Source organism: Pseudophryne corroboree, chromosome 6, assembly GCF_028390025.1.
Source record: "Pseudophryne corroboree isolate aPseCor3 chromosome 6, aPseCor3.hap2, whole genome shotgun sequence".
In the NCBI taxonomy this organism is placed as follows: Eukaryota; Metazoa; Chordata; class Amphibia; order Anura; family Myobatrachidae; genus Pseudophryne; species Pseudophryne corroboree.
The window spans coordinates 523,277,024-523,295,160 of NC_086449.1; the positions used below are offsets into that span (position 1 = coordinate 523,277,024).

The 18,137-nt window shown below is 46.6% G+C and overlaps 1 long non-coding RNA gene across 1 annotated transcript in view; it reads left to right on the forward strand.

Moving 5' to 3' along the window:
• The window catches only part of LOC134935409 (uncharacterized), a 98,008-nt gene extending 84,543 nt beyond the window's left edge, over positions 1-13,465 (forward strand). The window contains exon 4 of the long non-coding RNA XR_010180118.1: positions 13,258-13,465. This is a non-coding gene — a long non-coding RNA (uncharacterized LOC134935409). The remainder of the gene's footprint in view (positions 1-13,257) is intronic.
• The last annotated feature ends 4,672 nt before the right edge of the window (positions 13,466-18,137 follow it).

An 18,137-nucleotide genomic window follows, 5' to 3' on the forward strand; every position in this document is an offset into this window, starting at 1 on the left:
CACCCAATGAGTCTAACGCTTAAACGTTCTCTCTCTCATACAGTACTGTTATCACTTTCGCTAATACCATGAAGCTAAATCTTAAACGTTATGGCATAGAACAGAGGTTCTCAAACGCTCTCCTCAAGGCACCCCAACGGTCCAGGTTTTATCCATGCTTTGCCACGGGTGACTTAATTAGCAACTCAGTCAATTTGATTTAATCATCTGTGCTGAGCCATGGATATACCTAAAACCTGGACAGTTGGGGTGCCTTGAGGACTGTGTTTGAGAACCTCTGCCATAGAAACTATTCCAATAAGTGACAGATTGGCCCAATTTCACAAATGGAAAAAGTTTGGGATTTTTGCCTTGGATACAAATGCTCCACGTAGTTCATTAAGATTCTTTTTATTTTAATATTTTTAGAACAATAAATCTTTTTCTAAGATGTTCTAATTTTTATGGCTGTCATATTTCTTTTTAAATAATTTTAATCCCCTGTATATTTATTAATTGATATTAGTTTGCCAAAGTATCAAACAGGCAAAAAAAAAACCATTTCCAATTTCTAAGAAACTATACTTGAATAAAGCAATCAATGAATTTGCAAGCATTACTCTTATTCAAGCAATTACTCCAAGCCACTTCGCTGGACAAAAAACATAAGGCCTTGCATCAAAAAGCCCCCTTTTCCTTCCAAGGTGTATATAGTAATAGTGAGCTTTCATTTACAAAGAAAAGCACAAGTCCTTAAGTAGCAACAACCTCCAATAAAGATGGTTTCCATTTTATCAATTTGTGTTCTCAAAACACCATCCCTCCATACAGGGGCTGGCTGGCAACTTTTAGCCTGGGGGAAAATACTTGCAAACAGGGCCGGCCCGAGCCTGTTTCTTTTGGTAAGCGAATAAATATTTTGGCGCCCCTTAGTGGAAAATATAGGGGCGTGGCTTTATGAGGAAGGAGCGTGGCCACATAATAGTACCAATTATACTGCACAGTAGTCTCTGTTAGTCACATTTCACCACACAGTAGAGACCCTTATATATGTTACATCACACTAGAGGCGCTTATACATGTTATGCCACAGTAAAGCCCTTTATACACATTATGCCATAGTAGAGCCCCTTATTCACATTACACGTTGCCTGCCCCCAGAACCACCACTGACTGGAATGTAATAAGAATGCTTAACATCTGGTTTATAAATATTATTCAGACATGGCTCTAGATAAACTAGACTCATTTAATAGATGGCATAACCATTGACAAGAACACTGACATACATACATAGATTGTATAGGGACCAAGAGCACACTGACACACACAGATTGTACAGGGGATGCTGGCAGCCATGAAGAGGCACATACAGTACCTTACCACCTTTGTCAGCTTGTCTCTATCTGTGCCTCTACGGTCTCATCTCTGCCGCTTCGGCCTCTCTGAGCCTCTATCTGTGCCCCTTCTGCCAGTTTTTATATCCTATCTCCCTTTTTTGTGCACGCTACATTCTTTATTTCACCCCCTTTGTGTTCTCTCCTCTCCCAGTGTCCATGCCAGACTGTTGGATACATTCTCCCAGTGTCCCTCCCCACTGTTGGACACAGCTTTATTCTGCTTAACTACTCCAGTAGCATCTGCGGTCTGTTCAATGTCCCCTCCCCTGGTTTGTAGAACCTTGGTTACGCCATGGAATGTGCCATCAAAGAGCAGGCACCCTGCAACCTCCCTCACACACTCATAACACAGCCCTGCACCCAGCAACCTCCCTCGGGCACACACCCATACCCCAGCCCTGCACCCAGTGTCAGCGTCCGGGGTCTTACCGGAACGCTGGGGGCGCGGGGCGGGCTTCACGGGCGGCCGGGCAGTGGCGGTGGAGGGCTGCGGCGCTGGGTTCAAGGGTACAGGCAGCGGTAATGGCGTTGAGGGGGTCCGCTCATGGCGGCGGGACGCCGCTGCAGCAGCTCGCTCTCGCTAAGCCGTTGCCTAGGAGACCAGGGGCAGTGAGCAGCATGTTGTCAGAAAAGGTCTGCATTACTGGGCGCCGCCATGTTGGAGACCAAGTTTCTGACATAATTCCTGTTCCTAGTTTTCCAGACAATCCAGGGAGACTTCTTCCTATAAAAGGGGGCTGGTTTAGGACAGGGATGCCAGTGCTTCAAGTTGCAACCCTGTTGTAGGTGCTTTAGCCTGTGCTCCCAGGATTCCTGCTGTATTCTGGTACTTCTAACCCTGCTTTGCCAGTTCTCAGTTGCTGCTGCAGTTTTCCCGTTCCTAGCCTGCTGCTGCCTGTGGAGACGCTCTTGGAAAACCCGGTTCAGTAAGACCCTTTGGGCACGGATGACCCGGGTCTCTTGCCTCGTCCTCCAAGCCATAGTCTGCAGATTCTTGCTACCAGCCAAGTCCTCGAACCACCATTCACAGTCCTCAGCTCGTTATCTCCAGCTTCATCTTTCAAGCCACAGTCTACAGTTCTCAGTCTCCAGTCACGACCCAAACTACCGTCCACAGGCCCTCATTCTGAGTTGATCGCAGCAGCAAGAAAGTTAGCAATTGGGCAAAACCATGTGCACTGCAGGGGAAGCAGATCTATCATGTGCAGAGAGAGTTAGATTTGGGTGGGTTATTTTGTTTCTGTGCAGGGTAAATACTGGCTGCTTTATTTTTACACTGCAAATTAGATTGCAGATTGAACACACCCCACCCAAATCTAACTCTCTCTACACATGTTATATCTACCCCTCCTGCAGTGCACATGGTTTTGCCCAATTGCTAACTTTCTTGCTGCTGCGATCAACTCAGAATGAGGGCCACAGTTCTCAGCCCCTCTACCGCAGTTTCATCTCATAAGTCGCAGTCCACGGTTCTTGTCTTCAGCCTCGTTTTACTCTCACCCACAGTTCCACAGTTCTTTGTCTACGACCACGTTCTCAAGTCACCGTTCATCAGCCTCAGTTTTCTACCTCTGCTCTGTACATAATAAATACTTTTCATTGACTCTCAAACTCCGCCTACATCCTTCATTGCTCCGTATCCCATGCAAAGGAACTATATCCAACCCCCTCATTTTGTTCTTCCCCAGCCTGCTACCTCCTTGGGCAAGTCTCAACTGCCGGATCCCCAAACTTTGCTAGACGTGACAGTAAGCACTGGCCAAATGGATTCGACGGGTGATCAGGCCTCAGGAGGCGATTCAACCGCTGATATCTGGTCTCGCTTAAGTAAGCAGGAGGCCACACAATCTCAAATTGTGCAGTTCATGCAGAGTATGTCCGAACGTCTCGATTCTCTCTGTGTTGCCATGACGGCTCCTCAAGTTCCTACACCTGCTCCCACATTAGCACCTCCGGTTTCGCTTCCTCCTGTGCCAGGCCCACTTCCACGGTTGCATTTGCCATCTCCCAGTAAATTCGATGGGAATCCAAAGCAATGCCGTGGGTTTCTTAACCAGTGTGAAATCCAGTTCGAACTACAGTCGGCCAGTTTCCCATCAGCACGAACCAAGGTAGCCTATATCATTTCTTTACTTACTGGGCAAGCGTTGGAATGGGCGTCACCATTGTGGGAGAGGTCGGATCCAATCCTGTCTAACTACTCGGAGTTTGTAGCCGCCTTTCGAAGAATCTTCGACGAACCGGGCAGTACTTCTGCTGCCTCATTGGAGATCCTGCGCCTGCGTCAGGGCACGCGTACGTACGGTCAGTCAGTACGTGATCCAGTTTCGTACTCTCTCTCCTCTGAACTGAACTGGAATGAGGAGGCTCTCATCGCAGCTTTCTGGAGCGGTCTCTCCGAGAAGATCAAAGATGACCTCGCGACTCAGGACGTACCTGATAAGTTGGATAAGTTAATTTCCCTATGCAATAAATTAGACTTAAGATACAGAGAACGCTGTATGGAGAAATCACAGTCAGATCGTCCCAGGCCTCGAGTCGTTCCTCCACCAACACCATCAACTCCAACTACTGATGAACCCATGCAGATCAATCGTTCCCGTCTTTCCAACGAGGAACGTCAGAGACGGCGACAAGGGAACTTATGCCTGTACTGTGGTGCATCTGATCATTTTGTTAAATCTTGTAGCCAACGTCCGGGAAACGCCCGCTCCTAGCTTGTGCCGGGGAGGTCAAGCTAGGAGAATTCTCAGAATTACTTGCCAAGAAAGAGTCAGTCTTGTTAACCCACCTGGAGCTTCCTTCTTCCTCTCTTCTCATCCCTGCACTACTCGACTCCGGAGCCGCCAAAAGTTTTATTACATCAGCTCTGGTCAAACGATCTGGGATACAAACGGTCCGTTTGGATCGTACCATCTCAATTACTGCTGTGGATGGAAGTCATATTCCTAAGGGAATTATCACTCTTCGTACAATTCCTCTTAAGATGAAGGTTGGAGCTCTTCATTCGGAAAACATCTCTTTCCTAGTAATTCCCAAAGCCTCTCACGAACTGATCCTAGGATTTCCATGGTTAAGTAGACACAATCCCCACATAGATTGGCAAACCATGGATGTTCTTTCCTGGGGACGAAACTGCTTCCAGAACTGTTTGCCCTCTGTAAGACCTCTCTGCTCTTCTAGTCCTTCCAGCCTCCCTGCAGAATACCAGGCCTTCCAAGATGTTTTTAGTAAGCATGGGGCGGACACCTTGCCTCTGCATCGCACTTGGGATTGTCCCATTGATCTGGTACCCGGCAAGACTCCTCCCCGAGGTCGAATCTACCCGCTCTCACTCCCTGAGACTCAGGCCATGTCGGAGTATATCCGGGAGAACTTGGAAAAAGGGTTCATTAGGTTATCCACCTCTCCGGCTGGCGCTGGGTTTTTCTTTGTCAAAAAGAAGGATGGGGTTCTGCGGCCCTGTATTGACTATAGAGGTCTCAATGACATTACAATTAAGAACAGATATCCATTACCTCTAATTCCAGAACTGTTCGACCGTGTTAAAGGAGCTACTGTATTCACTAAGCTGGACTTACGGGGAGCCTACAACCTTATACGTATTCGCCCAGGTGACGAATGGAAGACGGCTTTTAATACGCGCGACGGCCACTACGAATATCAGATAATGCCTTTCGGCCTATGTAACGTCCCAGCCGTCTTTCAAGAATTTGTTAATGAAATCTTCAGAGATCTCCTCTATGACTGCTTGGTGGTTTACTTAGATGACATCCTCATTTTTTATAGGGATCTGAAGACCCATCGAGAACAAGTCAAAGAAGTTCTAACTCGTTTACGGAGTAATCAACTATTTTGTAAGCTTGAGAAGTGCACCTTCGAAGTACCCACGATTCCATTCCTCAGTTACATCCTTTCAGGGCAAAAATTGCAGATGGATCCCGCTAAAGTCCAAGCGATTCAAGATTGGTCGCTTCCAGCTTCCCTTAAGGGAGTTCAACGTTTCCTGGGGTTCGCTAACTTCTACCGAAGATTCATTCAGAATTATTCCTCTGTCATAGCCCCCATAACAGCATTAACCAGGAAAGGAGCCGATCCAGCCAAATGGTCTCCAGAGGCTTTAGAAGCCTTTTCATTGTTAAAGAAGGCCTTCATGACCGCTCCTGTTCTTCGACAACCTGATCTCAGTCGTCCGTTCCTGGTGGAAGTCGATGCCTCCACGGTAGGAGTGGGAGCAGTTTTATCTCAGCTCTTCGAGGACAAGAAAGTCCATCCTTGTGCGTTCTTCTCGCGAAGATTCTCCCCCGCTGAGCAGAATTACGCTATTGGGGAACAAGAATTACTAGCAATTAAGTTAGCCTTTGAGGAGTGGAGGTATTTGTTGGAGGGAGCTCAGCATCCAATCTCGGTAACCACGGATCATAAGAACCTCCTGTATCTACAGTCAGCCCGATGTCTGAATCCACGTCAAGCAAGATGGGCACTCTTCTTTACCCGTTTCAACTTTAAACTTAGTTACCGCCCAGGGTCCCTCAACAAAAAGGCAGATGCATTATCTCGTTCCTTGAGTTCTGAAGAACCCTCTGACCGTTCAAAAGAACAATACATCTTAGACTCCACCTCTTTTTCAGCAACCAATACCTCTCCACTTCCTCCTCCAGGAAAGATCTTCGTTGCTCCAAATCTGCGCAAGAGACTGCTTACATGGGCTCACTCCTCCTCCTTCATGGGCCATGCGGGTGGTCATAAAACGCTCAAATTCATTCAGCGCTCCTACTGGTGGCCTCATCTCAGGACTGATGTACAGGAATTCGTGGCTGCCTGTCCAAAGTGTGCTCAGCATAAAAGTCCTAAAGGTCCTCCAGCCGGGTTACTTTATCCGCTACCTGTGCCGCAAAGACCATGGACACATATTTCTATGAACTTTATTACTGATTTGTCAGGCGGACTGAACACCGTATGGGTCATAGTTGATCGATTTTCTAAAATGGCACACTTTGTTCCCCTGGCCAGTCTTCCATCAGCATCCCAGCTGGCAAAATTATTCATAGCAGAGATTTTTCGTCTCCATGGATTACCGCAGGAAATCGTATCTGATAGAGGTCCCCAGTTTGTGGCCAAGTTTTGGAGATCCCTATGTTCTGCTCTTGGCGTGAAATTGAATTTCTCCTCAGGATATCATCCTCAAACGGATGGTCAAACAGAGAGTGAACCAGGACCTGGAGACATTTCTGCGTTTATTCATGTCCTCCTCTCAGGACGACTAGCTGGACTTCCTCCCATTTGCAGAATTTGCCCATAACAATCTTTATCACTCTGCCACAAAATCTTCTCCATTTTCATTAATTATGGTTATCATCCGAAAGTTCCTGACTTCCAACTTCTGCCTACACTCGAGGTTCCTGCCGCAGAGTCAACACTTAGACAATTTACTGAAACCTGGAAACAAATTCACAAGGCCTTGCTCAAGACATCCAAGAAGTATAAGACCTACGCAGATCTAAAGCGAAAAGCGGTACCAAGTCTTAAAGTGGGAGATCGGGTTTGGGTTTCCACACGTAACCTAAGATTGAAGGTTCCTACTAAGAAGTTTGCTCCCAGGTTTATTGGGCCCTACCCAATCGAAAGCGTTTTGAATCCTGTGGCTTACAAGGTGAAGTTACCTCCACATTTAAGAATCCCTAACGCTTTTCATATTTCTCTCTTAAAACCGTTGGTACTCAATCGATTCAGAGCTGCTCTACCTAAATCACCCAAGATCCAGTCAACACAAGGAGATGAATTTGAGATTCATAAGATCCTCGACTCCCGCAAACGATATGGTCGCCTCCAGTACCTAGTTGATTGGAAGGGATATGGACCTGAGGAAAGGTCCTGGGTAGAGGCAGAGGACGTCCATGCCCCAAGACTTCTTCGGACATTTCATGCCATATTTCCAGCTAAACCTTATAGGTGTCCGGAGTCCACCCGCAAAAGGGGGGGTACTGTCAGCGTCCGGGGTCTTACCGGAATGCTGGGGCCACGGGGCGGGCTTCACGGGCGGCCGGGCAGCGGCGGTGGAGGGCTGCGGCACTGGGTTCAAGGGTACAGGCAGCGGTAATGGCGTTGAGGGGGTCCGCTCGTGGCTGCGGGACGCCGCTGCAGCAGCTCGCTCTCGCTAAGCCATTGCCTAGGAAACCAGGGGCAGTGAGCAGCATGTTGTCAGAAAAGGTCTGCATTACTGGGCGCCGCCATGTTGGAGACCAAGTTTCTGACATAATTCCTGTTCCTAGTTTTCCAGACAATCCAGGGAGACTTCTTCCTATAAAAGGGGGCTGGTTTAGGACAGGGATGCCAGTGCTTCAAGTTACAACCCTGTTGTAGGTGCTTTAGCCTGTGCTCCCAGGATTCCTGCTGTATTCTGGTACTTCTAACCCTGCTTTGCCAGTTCTCAGTTGCTGCTGCAGTTTTCCCGTTCCTAGCCTGCTGCTGACCGTGGAGACGCTCTTGGAAAACCCGGTTCAGTAAGACCCTTTGGGCACGGATGACCCCGGGTCTCTTGCCTCGTCCTCCAAGCCACAGTCCACAGATTCTTGCTACCAGCCAAGTCCTCGAACCACCATTCACAGTCCTCAGCTCGTTATCTCCAGCTTCATCTTTCAAGCCACAGTCTACAGTTCTCAGTCTCCAGTCACGACCCAAACTACCGTCCACAGTTCTCAGCCCCTCTACCGCAGTTTCATCTCATAAGTCGCAGTCCACGGTTCTTGTCTTCAGCCTCGTTTTACTCTCACCCACAGTTCCACAGTTCTTTGTCTACGACCACGTTCTCAAGTCACCGTTCATCAACCTCAGTTTTCTACCTCTGCTCATAATAAATACTTTTCATTGACTCTCAAACTCCGCCTACATCCTTCATTGCTCCGTATCCCATGCAAAGGAACTATATCCAACCCCCTCATTTTGTTCTTCCCCAGCCTGCTACCTCCTTGGGCAAGTCTCAACTGCCGGATCCCCAAACTTTGCTAGACGTGACACCCAGCAACCTCCCTAACACACCCATACCCCAGCCCTGCACCCAGCAGCCTCCCTAACACACCCATACCCCAGCCCTGCACACAGCAACCTCCCTCACACACCCATACCCCAGCCCTGCACCCAGCAACCTACCTAACACACCCATACCCCAGCCCTGCACCCAGCAGCCTCCCTAACACACCCATACCCCAGCCCTGCACACAGCAACCTCCCTCACACACCCATACCCCAGCCCTGCACCCAGCAACCTACCTAACACACCCATACCCCAGCCCTGCACCCAGCAGCCTCCCTAACACACCCATACCCCAGCCCTGCACCCAGCAGCCTCCCTAACACACCCATACCCCAGCCCTGCACCCAGCAGCCTCCCTAACACACCCATACCCCAGCCCTGCACACAGCAACCTCCCTCACACACCCATACCCCAGCCCTGCACCCAGCAGCCTCCCTAACACACCCATACCCCAGCCCTGCACACAGCAACCTCCCTCACACACCCATACCCCAGCCCTGCACCCAGCAACCTACCTAACACACCCATACCCCAGCCCTGCACCCAGCAGCCTTCCTCACACACCCATACCCCAGCCCTGCACCCAGCAGCCTCCCTAACACACCCATACCCCAGCCCTGCACACAGCAGCCTCCCTAACACACCCATACCCCAGCCCTGCACACAGCAACCTCCCTCACACACCCATACCCCAGCCCTGCACCCAGCAGCCTCCCTAACACACCCATACCCCAGCCCTGCACACAGCAACCTCCCTCACACACCCATACCCCAGCCCTGCACCCAGCAGCCTCCCTAACACACCCATACCCCAGCCCTGCACACAGCAACCTCCCTCACACACCCATACCCCAGCCCTGCACCCAGCAACCTACCTAACACACCCATACCCCAGCCCTGCACCCAGCAGCCTCCCTAACACACCCATACCCCAGCCCTGCACACAGCAACCTCCCTCACACACCCATACCCCAGCCCTGCACCCAGCAACCTACCTAACACACCCATATCCCAGCTCTGCACCCAGCAACCTCCATCACACACCCATACCCCAGCCCTGCACCCAGCAGCCTCCCTAACACACCCATACCCCAGCCCTGCACCCAGCAACCTACCTAACACACCCATACCCCAGCCCTGCACCCAGCAACCTCCATCACACACCCATACCCCAGCCCTGCACACAGCAACCTCCCTAACACACCCATACCCCAGCCCTGCACACAGCAACCTCCCTCACACACCCATACCCCAGCCCTTCACCCAGCAACCTCCTTCACACAATATACCCCTGCCCTGCACCCAGAAGCCTTCCTCACTCACACACCCAAGCCCCTGCACCCAGAAGCCTCCCTCACTCACACATCCACCCAAACCCCAGCCCTGCACCCAGAAGCCTCCCTCACTCACACACCCAAACCCCAGCCCTGCCACAGACAAACCTCCCTCACGCACTCATATCCCAAACCAACTCCAGTCTCCTTTTTACTCAGTTTTATTAGCAGCAGTGGGGCGGGCTCAGTCTGCAAGGGTCCAGTTGTGAAAAAGCTGCATGTGTGCTAGAAGGGGGCGGGGCTGCCAGTCAGTGTGTGTCATGTGAGTGTAGAGCACCTATCCGCAGCTGAGGAGCTGTGACTGGATGGAGGAAGCTGGGAGGCTGGCTCTGCTGTGGCACCCGGGGGAGAGACGGTCACTGGTGGTGAGTACAGACCCACCCTCTCTTCTTGGGGAATGTCAGGCTGCCATCAAACATAGTTGTAGGCTGTAGCAGCTTCCCGCAGGCTTGAACACCCTCTTCCCTTTCCTCTCCCTGCCGGCTTCTATTCCTGCCCCTGTCCCTCCTAATGTGACATCAGGGAACGCGGGGAATTGGTTTACCTTTGCGGCTCAGCTTGAGATTCCACAAGGAGGCTCCCGTAGAGTGCGGGAATGTTGACAACTACAGTATGTCCCGGCATCTGTTCTCCCACTCCCATTGGAACAGGAGCTGCAGCTACGCTCCACCCACTATCTCTGCTGTATTGTACAATATTGTATGCACACATCACCGATAGCACCACCCACCGCAACTCCTCACTGGTGTCAGTGTCGCTGATTAAAGCTCTGCGATGTTACATCGTGACTGCAGCACAGTGTGGTGCCCTCCTCACTGTCACGCTCTACGCATCCGCGTGCTCTGCGTTATGGTCGGGCCAGCCCTGCTTGCAAATGGCCCTGGCTTTTCTACCTGTGCTCAGCAATGGAAATATGGGCATGAACCAAGCGTACACAAGTACAGGAGATGGCGAGTCATACTCATTTCAAGTGCGCCCGCACTTATAGCTGGAGGAGCATAACTGGGATGTAATGAGCAATCTCACATAGATAAAAGTTCAGTGAGAATGTGCAAGTGTAAGCTGATGGGCACTGAAGATTAAACTAAACATATGGATAGGGGACAGGCGCACCAAAGGATGTATAAAACTCTTCATACAAGCAAATATACATATTTCTTTCTGTACACACAGAGTGGAGCATGTGTGCCCAATTCCACCTGGACATCATTACGCCCAGAGGGAGGAACTCACCCTCTCTTACAAACAGAACTATCTTATTCACAAGAAGAAAAGAACTTTGCACACATAATAAAAATTATACTAGCTGATGTGCCAGGTTTCAACTGAGCAAAGGTTTGCTGGGCAGAACATTTTACCCTTTTTCACCCCCTTAGGAGTCGAATTATGAAAAATCCCTGCTTAGTGTATGGCTGCAAATAACTGTCACAATTTCCAGACTACCCAGCAGGTCACATGTTCCAGGGAACATGTGACCTGCTGGGTAGTATGCAGGGGCTCAGCAGGAGGGAGAGTTCACCAACTGTCACATTTTCCAGAGCATAATGGTGATGCATTGTAAATGTCAGGCCGACGTTTTGCCATTTGTGCCATTTGCCACAACTCCAAAACAAAGCAACCAATTACAACGCCAATATTTTTCTGCAAATCTACAGAGCAACACTGGTGTATGACGTGCCCTGTTCAGACAACGGCATTTTAGGAATATGTCACTCATAAAAGTCATCCTTCTGCTATTAATATATAGATATATGACTAGTTAGCTCCCTGTATTAATATTTTAATCTACGTTATTTATATTGGGGTGCTACCTTTTGACAGCTACTAAAGAGTCAAACCAAAGGTAAAAAGAAAGGTTTTGTTTCTTAAATGGTGCACTGACAATTTTTAAAACTTCACTTTTATTCAACACTATAAATTTCACAATTGTATCAAACCAAGTGAAATAAAATGAAAATGAATACATAGATAGCCACATTCTGCCCCCATGAACACAGGCGCAGAATGGATCTTGCGCCTTTGCAGCACCACAACCACCAGATTTGTATGTAGGTGTTTCTGGTTCTCATTCTGAATTAGGCCCATGGCTGATGCCCATTTTTTCTAATGCACTCTGTTATCCTGAAGACAGAATAAACATTCTGAAACATTGATCTACCAGGAGCTGTGTCTGCAGTTTTCCTTACAAGTCTGTTGAAGTGCCGTTGTTTCTTGCCCATGTATATTGTATGCATATTTATTGTTTTTTTGTGCCCCCCAACCCTTTCATATCTATCTATCTATCTATCTATCTATCTATCTATCTATCTATCTACATATACATACAGTAGGTGCAGTTTGTACTGCACGATGTTCAAGTCCTGTGAGTGCCTCACCTTCCTCCTCTGTATGACCTGACTGCTACTGAGGGCACCTGGGCGCAGAAGCAGAACTCTGGGAGGAAACGGAGTCATCTGCCGCCGGGCTCCTGCTCTGATGGGGGCACCTCTCCTCCCATTATGTGACACCATTGAATTAAGTTAATTGATATCTGTCGCTGTCTTTTTAGTGGCCGACTTCCTCACTGGTCCCGGCACCTTACAAATCACACCCTCTTTATTATACTGATTATACACATTTTACCCAGGATTAGAAACCCCGACCTATTACACTGGAAGCAGTCACCTTACTGATGAAGATATTTGCTCCTGTATAGGAAATATGAGAATTTTAACTATATGAAGATACTTCTCTGACAATTACACGTAACTTTATATAGTTAGAATTCTCATGCTTCCCATACAGGAGCAAATAGCTCCACCAGTAAAGTGTCTGCTGTCAGTGTAACAGGTCATGGGTTCTAATCCTGGGTATGACTGCTAAGAATTGTGTGATTTAAAATAAAAGTCAATTAAATGTATAAATACAGTATATACATTTTTTTCAGAACACTACACACACACACACACACACAAACATATGCATACATTTATTTATCTTAATATAGGAAATAGGGGGGGCACCAATATTTATCTTGCCTCCGGGCAACTGGGACGAACTTACGCCACTGCCTGGGCGCATTTGTCCTCCAGAATAACATGAATGTAACAAATGGGCCACTCACAGTTAAGATCACATAGAATTATTTAATGCTTACATATATTCCATGTCGACGGCAGCTGCCATCTATAGATCTACTATTTTATGATGCTGTTATACCCGTCTTGAAACAGGTCTGACATGGACTGAAACGTCAAAATGGAATGTATGTTAGCGTAAAACAATTATTTCTGACCTTAACTGTGGTGAGTGTCCCATTTATATATATATATATATATATATATATATATATATATATATATACATGCAATTGTTCGAAACAGTGCCGGATTTATACCAGACTATATATATATATATATAGATGTCCACAGAGGTGGCGGGCGCACTCTCACAAATATATTCAAATTCTTTAGTGAATATCAACTGTTCTTTATTGTAGCCTCATAACTCGACGTTTCGATCCTTCCACAGGATCTTTTTCAAGAAAGGCAGTACGATATCATTTATTTCGTGATATACAATCATTAAACAATGCCTAAAAGGAATACAAAGATGAGAGAAGACTCAGCCTCCCAGGCCCCTTGATGATGGCAGAAAATCTATATAAACAGGGCTTCAGTTACCCCATTCACATAGTGACTATAGTGTACAATCAATCTTATTCTTATGATGCTTAATAAACACCTTCAACCAAAGTGTAATTTGTCACCAAAGTGTTCGGAGAAACCACCTTAGTCCCATAAGCATAAGAAATACTTATCCACCAAAACGTGCCTAATTGTACCATTAAACCCACTCGTGGGAATGATATTATAATGAAGACTCTCACGGGAACCAGAGATCACTTACACAAGGGCTTAAAAACAAGGTGACAGTATCCAGGGCCGGAGGACTGCCAGCATCATGTGTGGTCCTATAGCAACTACATGCATAAAATGAGACTGTTAGAAGACTGAAAAACTCCAAAGTTTCAAACAAGACACTAGCAAGATAAGTAGGCTATTACCTATAGTGATCACAATCAAGGTATAGTATATCCTGGGTTCATAGTAGTTCAATACAGCTACTCAGCCCAACCTGCTGAAACAATATTTACTATTCAAAGTGTGCAAATCTCACAACTTAACACAACATATGCAAAAGAAACAACAGTGCCTACCGTGTGCTGGAGCCTGCCATGTGTTCCCAGGAAGCATGCTAAAGACAGCCTTGCCCCGGATGTATATATACCCCCGGACCGGAAGTGCGTCCACAAAGGCAAAAAAGGCAAAGAACTCCACAGTCTACTATATGAAAGATGTATATTGGCTGCATACACTCACCGCAGGTTAGTGATTCACAGGGCGGACACTGTACTCTGCCCGTCATTCAGGCCCTAATAATTTCATGTTCGGCCGCGTTTTGCGTTCCACTCACCGGAAGTGGAACGCCATGCGTTCCAAACCCCGGAAGTAGATGCGGTGTGTCTCTTACAGGGCGGACTCTGTACTCTACCCGTCACTCAAGCCCTAATGATATCAGGTTTGGCCGCATCAAGCGTTCCACTGACCGGAGGTGGAACGCAATGCGCTCCAAACCCCGGTAGTGGATGCGGTATGTCTCTGACAGCTGGGTAGTAACTATACATCCTCACTGTGAATTCAACTTAATTTAGCGTTTAGGTTCAAGTTCATCGTGTCCCCACACTGTCTTATACCGGCACCACTTACTCGTCTCAATGGGGCATTTAGAACAAACTTACAAGTATATATATATATATATAACAACACTGCGGTTCTCCATTACACTGATAAGTCGGGTGGACAACTTACTCTGACCGAATAGCCTACACAAAACTAAGTGGCTCAGGGAATCTATTCTGATGTCATGCAATCATGACCTGAAGTTTAGTAAATAATCTTTGCATGATGGTAATTATTTAAATTATTTAAATTCGTGCCATCAGGGACCTGGAAGGATGGGCTAACAGACATAATCAAAATACATAAAAAAACAATACACACATAACACAAATATCTACAGGAACACCCCATAGGGGTTATTTTCATTTAATCCTCTTGGGGACACCGTATCCAAGCGGTTGATCCAAAAGCACTCCCTTTGTTTCAGCCTCTTGGTCCGGTCTCCACCAGTAACACTCGGGGGCACCCAATCAATGATTTTGCACTTTAGACTAGCAACCTGGTGACGGGCTTCAATGAAGTGACGAGCCACCGGCTTATCTGATTTACCGCTATTCAATGCCACATGTATAGATGAGCGGTGATTCGCCATTCCGTCCCTAAAATTGCGGGTAGTTAACCCAACGTAAAACAATCCACATGGGCATTTTAGAATGTAGATGACGAAGTCTAATCTACAATGTAGATGATAGTTAAGTTTAATGGTAGAACCGTTGTGAGGATGGGAAAATGTTGGCCCCACCATCATTGAACGACACGTAGTGCAGCTCCCACAGGAGAAACAGCCTGGTTTTTGCTGCAGCAACTGGGTAGTAGACATAGGAGCATTAGGATATAATACAGGTCTCATGAGCATTTGCTTTAGATTCGGTCCTCTGCGGTAGGCCAACATAGGAGGGTTCATACGTGAGAAAGGTAATGCAGGATCAGTGCTAACGATTGGCCAGTGTTTCTTAAGTACCTTATTGAGGTGCCCTGAGTGGTTATCATAACGTGTCGCAAAGACTAGACGATTGTCTAGTCTATCCTTATTCTTAGGCTTTGTCCCTGCAAAAATATCACGGGCTCTGGATAAACACTGGGAAAGTGTCTTATGTGTGTACCCACGTTCTAGAAAACGCTCTTCGACCTCTTTGAGTTGAATTTCAATGTTGGTTCTGTCTGAATTAATTCTTAGTACTCTTAGAAATTGGGACACTGGCAAGTTCTCCTTTAATGCAGGGGGATGATGGCTAGTTGCATGAAGCGTCAGATTTCTGTCGGTCGGTTTTCTATAGGCAGAGGTAATGAAAGTATCCCCAACCTTGCTAATGTGTACATCTAAAAAATTAATTTCAGAACCAGAGATACTAGAAGTAAACTTTATAGGACTGTCCAACTGATTAAGATTATTTACCATTGTGTGAAACGATGACTCAGTGCCGAGCCAAAGTAAAAAAACATCATCGATAAATCGACGATAAAATAAAATTTGATGACCATATTGTGGGAAGATCTGGGTTGTTTCATAGTTCGTCATATATAAGTTGGCATACGATGGGGCCAAATTAGACCCCATCGCCGTCCCCGCTAGTTGTATAAAGTACATGTCTTTATACAAGAAATGATTGGAACGTAAGACCAATTCGGTAAGTTCAATAATACATTCAGTTGGTACAGTGCATGTAGAGTGCGATATCAGTGCAACTCGCACTGTTTCCAGTCCGCCGTCGTGTGGAATAACTGTATATAATGAATTCACATCCATTGTGGCCAAAAAGCATGATGTGTGCTTACAATCAACTTTTTTCAATTGTTGAAGGAAGTCACCTGTGTCTTTTATATAGCTCATGCTTTCGACCACAATGGGCTGGAGGATACTATCCACAAATTTGGCCAACGGTTGTAGCAAAGAACCTTCCGCCGCTATGATGGGTCGTCCAGGGGGTTGTACCAGAGTTTTATGAACCTTCGGTAAAGTATATAAGATCGGACACCGAGGGTGCTCAACTGATAAATAGGAGAATAGTTCATCATCAAACCAACCATTATTTCTCCCTCTTCTAAGGCACTCGTCTATGGCACGTTTAATACCCGGTACAGGATTTGAATCGACTTGTTTATAAGTCTCCCTATCAGCTAGCTGGCGCATGATCTCTCGATCATAGTCCTGCCAATCTTGGATGACCACAGCCCCGCCCTTATCTGCGGGGCGTATAACAATGCTGGAATCTGCTCTCAATTTAGTCAAGGATTTCCTTTCTAGTTGAGATAAATTATCAAATTGTCTAGGTGGAGAGAAATTACTGGTGTCCCATTGGACCACCCTCAAGAATGTTTTAAGACTGGCGTTCTGTGTAGGTGGATCAAATGTTGAACTTTTTTTAAAGGGGGATGGTGTATTTTTACTCATTTTATCAGAAAAAAACTCTTTTAATCGTAGTTGTCGACCAAATTTAAATTGGTCAATGCTACTCTCAAAGCGGTTATGATGGCAAGTGGGAACAAAAGACAAGCCGTGAGCTAAAAGTGACAAATCGGCTTCATCAAGTTGAATACTAGATAAATTGAAGACAACATTCACGTCTTTTTTGGTCTCCCTCTTCTTCGAGTACCAGCTTCGTCTGGGATGTGGTCTTCACTGCCTTTTTTGTTTCCTGCCATTATCGTGGATTCGGGGCCCTGGTCCAAAAAACGTCTCTGTTGGTTGCCCTCATTGGGATCAGTATCAGATGTCGAAATAGAAGAAGCGAGCTCCCGTGTATACCTGGGGGCTCGTCTTCTCCTAGGGAACCTACCCGTCTGGTTAATAGGATTTTGGGTATTACCTAATAGCCATCTGTACACCAAATGGTTTTTATAATCACTGGTGACAACGGCTAATTTTTTACGTTTAAAAGAGACAAGCTCTCGGTGATAAGTATCGATCTGTGTTTGTAGCTTGTCAATCCATTTTTGAGATTTATCCTCTGTCAACAATGGTATTGCTGTAATATTGGCAGCTTCAATCTCAATCTTAATGTTCTTTAGCTCGAACCCAACTTCCTCTATGACTAAGGCCATAAGGTCGAAGGAACATTTATTGAGGATTCCGCACCACCGGCTACAGAATTTAGGATTACTCCTTCCTAATGTAGGTGTGTTGGTGATGCGGAATCCTCTGGGAATCTGCCGACGTCGATGATACTCTGAAAGAAATTGGCCGTGGAGCTTAAGGTCAACCTCTTTTTGGCGTTGTTTAATAAGCTTATAGAAAACATCACAACAGGGAGACCAAAAAAGACGTGAATGTTGTCTTCAATTTATCTAGTATTCAACTTGATGAAGCCGATTTGTCACTTTTAGCTCACGGCTTGTCTTTTGTTCCCACTTGCCATCATAACCGCTTTGAGAGTAGCATTGACCAATTTAAATTTGGTCGACAACTACGATTAAAAGAGTTTTTTTCTGATAAAATGAGTAAAAATACACCATCCCCCTTTACAAAAAGTTCAACATTTGATCCACCTACACAGAACGCCAGTCTTAAAACATTCTTGAGGGTGGTCCAAAGGGACACCAGTAATTTCTCTCCACCTAGACAATTTGATAATTTATCTCAACTAGAAAGGAAATCCTTGACTAAATTGAGAGCAGATTCCAGCATTGTTATACGCCCCGCAGATAAGGGCGGGTCTGTGGTCATCCAAG